Source organism: Rhipicephalus microplus, chromosome 7 (genome assembly GCF_043290135.1).
Source record: "Rhipicephalus microplus isolate Deutch F79 chromosome 7, USDA_Rmic, whole genome shotgun sequence".
In the NCBI taxonomy this organism is placed as follows: domain Eukaryota; kingdom Metazoa; phylum Arthropoda; class Arachnida; order Ixodida; family Ixodidae; genus Rhipicephalus; species Rhipicephalus microplus.
In genome coordinates, this window is record NC_134706.1 from 82,728,534 (window position 1) to 82,740,444 (window position 11,911).

Here is an 11,911-nt window from a genome sequence, read left to right on the forward strand (position 1 = left end):
AAACGTTGAATTTTAAATTCGAAGAATTTCCGTATCTATCTATCTATCTATCTATCTATCTATCTATCTATCTATCTATCTATCTATCTATCTATCTATCTATCTAGCCGCCCACGACTTTTAGCTCTCCGGCCCGTTTCAAAAATGGTATCAATATCAAACTTGGTGTGGCATATCATGACTGTATGAGGAACACATCTGACTAGTCATAACATGAAAATCTTGACATGTATGTCATGAATGCCATGATTTACGTTTCATGGTCCTGAAGCTTTTGCGATGATTTCGTTCACAAGGCATGTTGAAAAACTGGTATGGTATGGCATGTTTGCATGGCGAACACAAGCGACCGACCTTAACATGAAAATCATGACATGCTTGTCATGTAACAACATTACTACCGCCTACGCTCATGATATGCTGGTGGCCGTTTCACTAGCTTCCCTTATATTTAATTTGATATGATGGGATATGAATGGATGGCGAAGGTATGATACTGGTGAAAACATGATAAACATGAGATGCGTGTCATGTTCTAAGGACCGTAACACGACTACATGCTACGCTCATGATGCACTCGCGGCCGTTTCGCCAGCTTCACATGGTTTAAACTCGGTATTACGTGACGCGAACAGACGACATAAATAAATGACATATCGAAACATGATAATTACGACATGCGTGTCATGTAACAACATGTCTACATGTCATATTGACTATGCGCTCACGGCCACTTTGCTAGCTTCTTTATGCCAAATTTGGTACTACGTGACGCCGATGAATGACGAAGGTGTGTGAATGGTGCAAACATGATAATCATGAGATGCGTGTCATGTGAGAGCATGACTACATGCCACAGTCAAGGCGCCAATACATTTTGACGTGACGCGGTGCGCGTGCTCGCCGACGTTTATTTCGTTGCGTCACGCCGGCGTTGCTACGCCAGGCGCTGGTCCTACCATATACTCGCAGGCGCACGCCGCACTGCGTTGCTTTGACGCATGCGCGTTTCAGCGCATCTGGCGTCCCTCTGTCAAAAAAAAGGGACGCATCGGTGCAAAATGCAGCATGTCGCATTCCCCACCGGTTGCTGTGAGGCCGCGGTGACGGATGCTGGTCACGCCTGAAAGTCAGACTATAAAGTGCTCGCATTTTGCTAACGTAGCGTCGCTGTGCCCAGTGCGTGCGCGCGTCAACTCTACATTGTAGTATATTGGGCCCTTCATGATTCGCTGGCAGCCGTTTTGCTAGCTCGACATATACCAAATTGAGTGTTACGTGACGACAATGAATGACGAAATATATGGCTGGTGCAAACATGATAGCCCTGACACGCGTGTCATGTAAGAACATGACAACACATCACGCTCATGGCGTGCTCGCGGCCGTTTGGCTAGCTCCACATAAACTAAATTTGGAATCACGTGACGTGAATAGATGACGTACGTAAACGATCCATCCAAACATGATAATCTTGACACGGAGGTCATGTACGGCATCATTTACCTCCACCTCGTAAAGTTGTGTGGATATTAGAGTGACATACCCCCATCACTCAATAGTGCTTCGCATATCATCGATTCCCACTCTACGTGGAATCTGCCAATTTTTGGCTTAGAAACGTGAAAAATTCAGAATATTGCAAGTACTTCTATCTAGAGGAGCATTGTGTAGAGAAAGTCTTTATCGAATTAGGGTACTTGGCACTCTACTATGTTTTATAGAAGAAGTATATTTTAGCCACTATAACTCTACTATGGGAGAAATAAAGGTGTCCCAGTACGCATAGAGCAATACCTGATTGTATGTTAAGAAACCATGTTTAATGATTTCGAGTACTTCACACTCAACTATAGGAGGGCTCTTAGCCGCCCCGCTAAAACCTACCTGATTGTATATCACGGGACGCTAGTGCATGCCAATATCAGAACCAGTAGCTGCAAACCAAAACAAGAGTTCTATAACAATCAACCACCTCAAAAGCTCTGGAAACTTCTGAAATCTTCTTCAAATTATCCCTAAGCTCTAGAGAGCCGAAAAATTTGGTCATACGTAAACACAAAATATTCTTCGCACCTTATGTCTTTTATGGTAAAAAATTTTGAAGTTTCGCATCACATTATACGCTATCTCGCCATTGCCCCAGGTTTGTGAGAAAATTTCTCAAGGAAGACATATATAGATATATGGAGTTCGAATTTCGCAGCATTTGGCGAGACGTTCTAGGGGCCGACCAAGGAGGATTCAAAAAATTGCTGGAGTGCAAATGATTGCGCAGAAGTAAAGCCGTTCCTCTGGCAAGATGGCGGTTGTGGCGGCCATCTTACTAGGGGAATGATAAAGTATCACCGTTCGGCGATTAAAAACGAATCGTTTCCCTCGCATGCCCAAGGAGTTTAATGTGGAAACTTTTTCAGATCACATAGTGCTCCAAGTGCGTTTTACAGTTAGTAGTTTTTCTTAGTGAGCTTGTAATTAAAGGCAGAGTTCTTTGAAAATTCAGTTATCCATACTCGTTTCTGCGTGCTATTTCGTCGGGAACAACTATCTTTTAATATACAAATAACGTAGCATTTACATAAAATATCAAAGCCACTTGATCTTCAAGTGGGCACTATCAGAAAAGCAACGTTACAAGATGCTTTTTTCAGTTTGCAAACTGCGGCGCCGCGAGTGTCACCCTTCCCTGTACTGGTCAAAAAGCCGCAAGCGCGCCCCCTCTCGGCGGTGCCGTCTGACAACGGCACCGACGCTGTCAGCGTTGGCGTGATCTGCATGGTGCCGGGTGTTTTTTAATGTCTTCAACTCAGTCATCACTTTCCCTGTGAGCTACACAGCTCACATGTGTCATGGGGCGGTTCTTGAATGTGAGAAAACATGCCTCGATGCTTTGTGACTGGTTGCCGAAGTGGGTACGATTCGACAAAATTCGCGGCCGAAAAGAGACATTTTTTCAAGCCTCCCGCTGACGAGGTGCGCCTTCAGAGATTTCAACCATAAATTAGAAAGCAAGGAAAAGGTGGCTGTAGCAAACAAAAAAGCACGTCTCCTGTAACACTGGCTCTTGCCTTTGAAGAAAAGTGGCTTCCAGTTTGTTTGTTTCAGTGTTCAGTAAATTGTGTTCAATTTGACTTTGTTCAGTGTTCAATCAATTGTGTTTAATTAAACTTTGTGTTCTCGTCATCTCGCGCATTTTATAGCCTTAAAAAGGCCAAACTTTTATTGAAGTAGTTTGGTATCTTTCTATGCTATGCACTTTGATTCAGGTGCACGTTAGAGAAACCCCAGGTGGTTAAAATTTCCAAAGTCCTTCACTACGACGTGCCTCATAAGCATATCGTAATTTCGGCCCGTAGAACCTTCGATATTATTGTACGATGAGCCACGCACTACAGCCATCTAATGACGCCGGATATGTTAAAGTGTAAAGCCCAGAACGACTTGTTCGTTCCAGATAACTGAATCGTATGATTCGCATTGCTTTAGAAGAAAGATACCGAACCAGTTCAATAAAAATTTGGCCTTTTTAAGGCTATAAAATGCGCGAGATGACGAGAACACAAAGTCAAATTACACACAATTCATTGAACACTGAACAAAGTCAAATTACACACAATTTACTGAACACTGAAACAAACAAACTAAAAGCCACTTTTCTTCAAAGGCAAGAGCCAGAGTTACAGGAGACGTGCTTTTTTGTTTGCTACAGCCACCTTTTCCTTGCTTTCTAATTTATGGTTGAAATCTCTGAAGGCGCACCTCGTCAGCGGGAGGCTTGAAAAAATGTCTCTTTTCGGCCGCGGATTTTGTCGAATCGTACTCACTTCGGCAACCAGTCACAAAGCAGGGAGGCATGTTTTCTCACATTTAAGAACCGTCACATGACACATGTGAGCTGTGTAGCTCACAGGGAAAGCAATGACTGAGTTGAAGACATTAAAAAACACCCGGCACCATGCAGATCACGCCAACACTGACAGCGTCGGTGCCGTTGTCAGACGGCACCGCCGAGAGGGGGCGCACCTGCGGCTTTTTGATCGGTACAGGGAAGGGTGACACGTTGGGTGACACTCGCGGCGCCGCAGTTTGCAAACTGAAAAAAGTATCTAGTAACGTTGCAGAAAAGATTATGTTTCCGCCATACTTGCAGTGGCAAAAGGTGGCTTCACTTCTGCTGGCAAGGCATGGCGGGAGCTTCCACTGCAGCAATTTTTCTTTAATCCTCCTTGGCGCCGACCAGTGCGGACGCACGCAAATCGGCTCCTGCTTTCAAAAATGCTTTCCTGTGAAATCCACGCATTTGTCGCCGAGTTTTAGTCACATCGTGTGCCTAAGTTCTCAAGAAATCAGTAGATACTACCTCTGTGCTGGTGAGTGGCCCTTTAAAGCATTTTTGGGACATCCATACATGCAAAAGCCACTGGAGGATTTAAGCCTAACCAGGGAGGCGATTGCCACCGAAGCGCCGGCCTGGCGCCAACGTGACTCAACGTACTGCGCGTTCCAGAAGCTGCAACTGAGAATGGAATGCAAAGTAGATGGATAGGACATCTCTCCAGAGAATTTCATGAAAGACATGGGTTGGAAGGAAGCGGAAGTGAGGCGCTCAACGAATAAGCTAGCCGCGGTAAGCGTTCCCGCTGCCAAGGGCTCCACCAAGGCTGGCGTTGGGGGAGACGCTCGAGCTAGTCGTAGTAGACATGACACAAAGCACACAATCATGCGAGCTGGACGCATGCCGCCACTATCCAAGGACTTTAGCGAAATTGTGCCACAGCCGTGTGGAGGATTACATATCTCGAGAATCGGCGCTGGGGTCGTGGCAGATGCCATAGTACTGGCGGTCGCCGTCAAGGAGAAGGAGGCCATGCAGGACATCATCTGTTCTAACTTGCAGCAGACCATTATTATAGCAAGCACTCCGGACCAGGACAGAGTTTCAAGATACTTCAAGGTCCGGAAACTGACATTGGAGGCAAAGTTTTCGGGGTTAGCGCGTATTCCATGGCACCCCACGGTACTTGTAAAGGAGTGATTCGCGGAATCCCCGTAAGCGATACTCAGGACTTCGTGACCCGAAAGATTGTGAACGCAAACAACCTGCTCGTGCTGCAGGCCAAAAGAATCAAGGAGACTGGGACACTCATCATAGCGTTCGAAGGACACAAAGTGCCGAGACTCGTGAGATATGATCCTTCACTTTTGCAGTGCTTCCTTTACCGCAAACACATCGACATTTGTTACATCGGTGGAAAGCTGGGACATCGGTCTGATGTCTGTCCAAACCCAGCTGAAACCATCTGTAGAGGCTGCGAGAACAAGAACTCAGCTGAGCTGCACTAGTGAAAACCAAGATACAGTCTGTGTGACGGCCACCATAACATGGCAGACAAGGAGTTCAAGAACAGGTTCTTAGTGCCATATGTCATCCGACGCAGACGTTGGAAAAGATCGCGATCAGCCGCAGAAGCTCGTCACGCATCATTGACATCGAGTCCAGACATTAACGGCGAGCAGTAAATTCCAGCCATCGGAACCCAAAACATCCGGACTACACAAGAACGGGAAAAGCAGCCTCGTTCTAGGGGGAGGTCGCGTTCCAAAAGGGGTTTTAAACGAAAGGCCCGCTCCCAATCGCGGGGGCGCTCGAGTTCTCAAGATCACTATCTGGGTCAGGAGCAGCTTGGACGCCACCCGAATGGCTAGCTGCCGGGCGTACAGTTCGAGATCACGGCTTCCAACCCGTAGAGGACGCCTGCAGTTGCACCGAAAGGCAGCTGGGCTGAGCGAGTGTGCAACGATGGGGCAGAGCTGATGACAGGTAAGCTGCCAGAGCATGATAGAATTGCACAGCCAGAGTAAGAAAACGCGAGGCTTAAAAAATCGAATGAGAGGCTATCATACGAGTTAAAGGAAATGAAACATCTCATCTCTTCACGCTATTTATCTTGACGTGTTCCCCAATGACGCTTGCCCTGCATTTGGGGATGTATCCATGCTGGTGCACACGCTCTGGGAGTGCAAGGCAACGTACACTAACTCCGACACTACATCGGTCAGGTGGGAGGCGGCCCTACGCAGCTCCCTCCTGACCAACCAACTTTGGGCCGTCCAGCAGGCCCGCGGAGCGGCCGATAGGCTTGGCCTAATGGTCCCGACGTGGTAGTCACCCGCTGCGCGCTGACGTGCGTCTTGCAGGACCACAATAAAGTTTTGAAACCAACCAACTAAGCTAACCAGCACGCAGTCTTCACAGTCAACGCCTCAACCAGTTGATGTCCCTGGGGCTGAAAACGTGGGGGACTCGAGAACCACAAAAAAGAGGGTAGTCATGGCACAATGCGTTGAAGCCAACCAAACGACCATGTCAGATATGAAAGAGGTTTTTGACACGCTCAACAAGGTAGTAGCTAATCTTAGCGAGCAGATGGGCAGGCTACAATCAAGCGTCGCGGCACTGGAAGAGCATGTCACTTTGTGCTTAACAAAGGTCGAAGTATATCTGCACAACACAGCAGTGCCTCCTCATGCACCAAACTCACCTCTCCGGCCCCCAATACTAGGGATACCAAAGCTGCCGACAGCTGCAGCATAGGGCTCTGGCCGCCAATGTAATAACCATGACGGCAGCGCCACGTGAAGCATTTCGTATCTGGCAATGGAACTGTAGAGGTTACCTTAAAAAGAAGGCAACCCTACAGCAGTATATCAGGAGCAGCCAAGAAAAGCCTCATGTTATATTATTACAAAAGACCCTTTCACCGCAAGCAACGTTGCCTCGATTCCGGCCTGTAATCGGGGATACTGAAGGGAGGGGAGTCTGCATCTTCGTATGCAAAAAACTAACGCACTTTACTCACGACCTTAAGATAGCAGCCCGGTTGGAATACGTCATAGTAGAGATCGTGCCGGGTACCAGCAATCGTCAGAGAATATTTATTCTTAACATGTATAGCAGTCGAAAGGAACAAAAGGAAGAGTTGAAGACGGTTTTAAAGAAAGCTGTTACTAACGCCGGGGAATGTCAACTCCTCACAGCAGGTGATTTCAACGCCCCTCATCATTTACGTGGTTACAAGTACAACAGTGGAAAAGAAAATCGACTTTGGCAAAGCGCCAGTAAACTTGATCTCACCCTAATCACGGACGCCAGCCTACTAACAAGGCTTGGTACATCCTACTGCAGGGGTTCCACCCCAGACCTTACATTTGTGAGAAACATCAAAAGACCCAGTGCATGAACCTTGCTGTGAACTCAGGAGTGACCACTGCATTCTTGCTACTACCTTCTCCGTGGAGCGTAAGAAGCGGAGAGAATTCCACTTCACAGACTGGGATAAGTTAAAGACGTTAAGGATGAAAAGGTAACAAGATGGCCACAGACCAGGCTAGAAGCAGGGGGTCAAACAGATTAAAGAGGACATCAAACCCTTCCCCTGAATATTTCCAATAATTTGTGGTTGAAAGAATGGATAGCCGACTCGCTCATCTTCTTCAGGCAAAGCAAGCACTACTGAATCATTGGAAGGGTCAGCGCCTCTGAACCGAACACTGAGGAAGTAAAAAGCTGAAGTAAACAGCTCAATTGAGGAACATTGTCGCGCGCTATCTAGGCAGCAATGGGACGAAATCTGCAACTCCGTTGATGGTAAGATGTGCAATGGCCAGAGATGTAATATGTTTAAACATCCACTCAACGAAAACCCCACCAAAACAAATCAAAAGCATGTTATCGCTCGAATTTCGCACAAAGAGATAGGGCTCTCTCCAGAACAGCACGTCGTGAAGCGGCTCGTGCATAAGTACCTCCCAATCAAAACAGGATTGGCACCACCAAGTAGACAGTACCAGGGCACGACCTATCTAGGTCTTGAAGGCGACTTTAACATCGAGGAGATCCGAAGAGTCTTGCATGATATCAATGGCAGGTTAAACCACTGGTCGGACGGTATGTCATACAAGGCCCTTCGTAATCTTGATGACAATTCAATCGAGACCCCGAAGGATATGAGCAATGCGGAATGGAGAGAAGGCAGGGTGCCAGAGCAGTGGAAGCTGGCCAACACGATCCTTATTCTTAAGCCAGGAAAGCCCCCTAACTTGACCAACATGAGGCAATATCCCTGACATCATATATCGGCAAGGTTGCAGAACATGCCATACTGCACAGGATAAATAATGTACCTGGAAGATAACGATATCTATAACCACAATATGGTTGAATTCAGGGCAGGGCTATCCACACAAGACGCAATGAAGCTTATCAAACACCAGGTCATCGACAACAAAACCAGAATTGGGAGAGCTAGTCTGTGCATAGGTCTAGAAAAAGCGTTTGATATACCTCACTCATTCATACTCGAAGCGATTTTCAAGCTTGTTATGGAGAAACCATTCTATGACTACGTATGGTCCTTTTTTACAGATCAGAAAGCCGTGATGAAGATGTAGATATCGATGCCACAGCAATCGAACTAGAGGCAAGAGGCACGCCACAAGGGACTATGATTTCAGCAATGCTGTTGAATATTGCCATGATTGGACTGTCAAAGAAATTATCGAGCATCGAAAGATTGAAGGTCAGCATCTACGCAGATGACATTACCATCTGGTGCACAGGGGCGAGTGAGGGGCAGATTGAGAGCGCCTTGCAAGAGGCGATTGATACCGTAGAATAGTACCTTCGTCCTTCTGGGCTCAAGTGCTCATCGAGCAAGTCAGAACTTTTACCGTATCAGACTACACGTCGGAGACCTAAGCCCAGGGGATGGAAGCCGTTACACCAGATAGACATCCACCTCCGTACAAATCAAGGAGATGCCATCCAGAGGGTCCACTCTATCAAAGTCCTGGGCATGTTGATTAAGTCTCCCGGCACTAACAGCAAATCTATAGCCAAGTTAACCTGGAAAACAAACAGTGTATTGCACCTCATACGCAGACTGGCCAACAAAAGAAATGTGATATAGGAAGACAACCTCACCCGGTTGATTCATGTGTTTGTCCTAATCCACTTCACGTACGAGGCAGCAACGTACAACTGGTCTAGAGCAGAGTCCTTGAAACTGAATGTGCTCCTCAGGAATGTTATCAAGAAGGTCCTGGGCCTACCCTTACATACCAGCACCGGGCGTCTACTTGAGCTTGGCATTCACTACATATTTGAAGAAATAGCAGAAGCCCAAGAGAGAACACAGTTTGCAAGGTTATCAACAACAAGGTCGGGGAGAATGATCCTGCAAGAGCTGGGCCAACACCCAATGGCGGTTAGACGCAAGTACAATGATATCAGCCCCGACAACGTCAGGGAGAATATCGTGGTATCTCCTATACCACGAAAAATGCATCCAGAGCACAACATCGGAAGAAGAGTAGCGAGGGCCAGGACTATACTTCGTCAAGCCTCAAACGAGGAACGAGGGGTCGTATTTGTTGACGTGGCTTCCTACACCAATGGGGAAAGCTTTTGTGGCAGTGGTGGTCGATGGGGCTGGCCGTGTCGTCAGCTCAGCGACGGTGAGGACGAAAGACCCAATCATTGCGGAACAGGTGGCCATCGCCTTAGCACTCAAGATGGATAAGATTTAAGTCTTCTGCAGTGTTTCCATGGCAGCACTACGGGCCTTCGCAAAGGGAGTGGTCTCAGAACAAACGCTGAGAATACTACATGGCAAGGACATAACGCATCATCTTCTCAGTTGGTTCCCCGCTCACCTGGGACAAATCAACGACTCCCCTCCCAATCTGAATGAAGCAGCACAGGAGGTGGCGCGAGGCCTCTTCAACCATACCTCCCCGGGCCTGTGTTCTACCGGTGAAGGAGAAAACCGGGAAATTCTTACAACATATAACGAGCTCACTAAAGATTTCTCCCTGTCTAGAAGAATTTTTCCTCCACCTCACAAAAATCTAACTCGGCGCCAAGCACTTACACTAAGGCTTTTGCAAAGGCGGATGTACCCTACTTTAAAAATGTTACACATCATGTACCCTGACCTATGCCCAAGTAATCTTTGCCCACATTGTGGGGAAATAGCTTCATTAGAACATATGCTCTGGCAGTGTACAAAACTTGCTCACTCATCGAACATCACCTCTGCCAGACGGGAGGCGGTAATCCGCAGCTCGTCCTTGGCAGATCAGCTCTGGACTGTTCACCAAGCCCGCGAGGTGGCTGAGGAGCTTGGTATCTGAGCCCCCACGTGAAAGCGGCCCGCAACACAGTGATCTGTGTTTTGGAGCACCAAATAAAAGTTTATCCAGTCCAATCACAGCATTTCTCAGCGAACCAATGGGAATGCAAGGTGGCGTTAACGCGCGTGATCGTGTTTGTTCGGCTTCGTGAAAGAACATTTCCTCGACATTTTGAGACTTCTTGCGAAAACTTCTGTTCACTAGAACGCATTTTATTGTGACTTCTGTGGCTCCTCGCCTACAAGAGCTAGGCTGCTCTCCGACGCTGTAGGCGTTGCACGCCTCGCTAGGGCGTCGTGAGCCAGGTTGACGCAGTCTATGCGGAGAAGCATTCGCAGAAGGAGATGCTCAAGTCAAGGCTCACTTCGTGAAGACCACGGTGACTTGGCAGCCAATGAAATATAATGCGGGCTCTTCTCTGTTATGTGGTGTAGCTTTTCTGCTGTTTCAAAAACCAACTGTTCATGCGGACCACGGACCACGGTAAACTTCACAGGTGTGACTGCAGTGCCGCCTATACAGTCACGGAAGATCGTCCACTGTTGCGTGCTTTGGGTAGGTTGGCTAGAATGGAGAGGTGTGATGAGCGGGGCACTTTCCGCTTGTCGGAGGGGGTCACTCGGCGCGCCGATGCCGCAAGAGGCGCTGATGGCAGGGGCGCGGGTAGTGAACGGCGCACTTCCCTGTGTTTGCTGCAGGTGCGCTGTGATTTTTTTCGCAAGCAGTCGCTACATCGCGAGTATGCCATCAGTTAGCCTTTGTGCTAGGTTCATCTGAAATGCCCGAGGATGTCTACGGCAAAAAAAAAAAGACCCAGCGTTGGTGCTTTGTGCCTGGGTGCAACACTGGATATTATAAATTGTCAGCAGAGAAGGTTTCCCGTTTTCGGGCTCTCACGTGTAAGGAGCTCTTCGAAAAATGGACGCGCGCTATTCCAACAGCGAACAAGCCGCTTGACGAGAACTCCGCGGTGTGTGAGAAGCACTTCGACCCAAGGTATGAGCAAAACATTGAATGCATAGTGTTCGCATTCTTGAACAGAGGACCGATTTTGCTTACTTGCGCCCCTCTTGTCACATGATGCCTTGTAACATAACCAATTCGCTGACTTTCTTTTTACAGGTTTATTGTGCGGGCGTTCAAACATAACATAAACTGGGAACACGTATACGTGCCACGCACTGTACCAACCTTAACAAATGACGCCGTGCCGACGATTTTTCCTAATTTGCACAAATACTTGACGAAAGCCCTGCCCAAGAAGAGAAAGAGACAGAAAAGCATGGCCGAAAGTGCTGTTCCAGATAAACGAATGAGCGTTAACCACGACACTGCAGAAGCAAATGACGTGATCATTTCAGAACGGAGCATCATGTTGACCGAACAGCTGCATTTATTAAGCGCTGTGCTTCGCCGCCCTAGCGAGCTGTGGTCTTTGCAGACGTTCGAGCAAACGAACGCATTACCCTACCAGACTGCTAAATTGGATAGGGAGGCAACTCCTCCTATTGTTCATAACAAAATAGTCTTGTCTGAAATAGAGGTAGGAGCAACTTCACCATGCAGCATCTTCCTGAATAAGCTCCTATAAAAAAAAGTGACTGTCAGACACAGAGCCATGCACCGGATCTGCTCGTGTACGCAGATACATTGACACCTTGCATAGGAATCGGGGAAATCGGATAATTCCAACTGTTCAATTTGGAAAGCATGATGA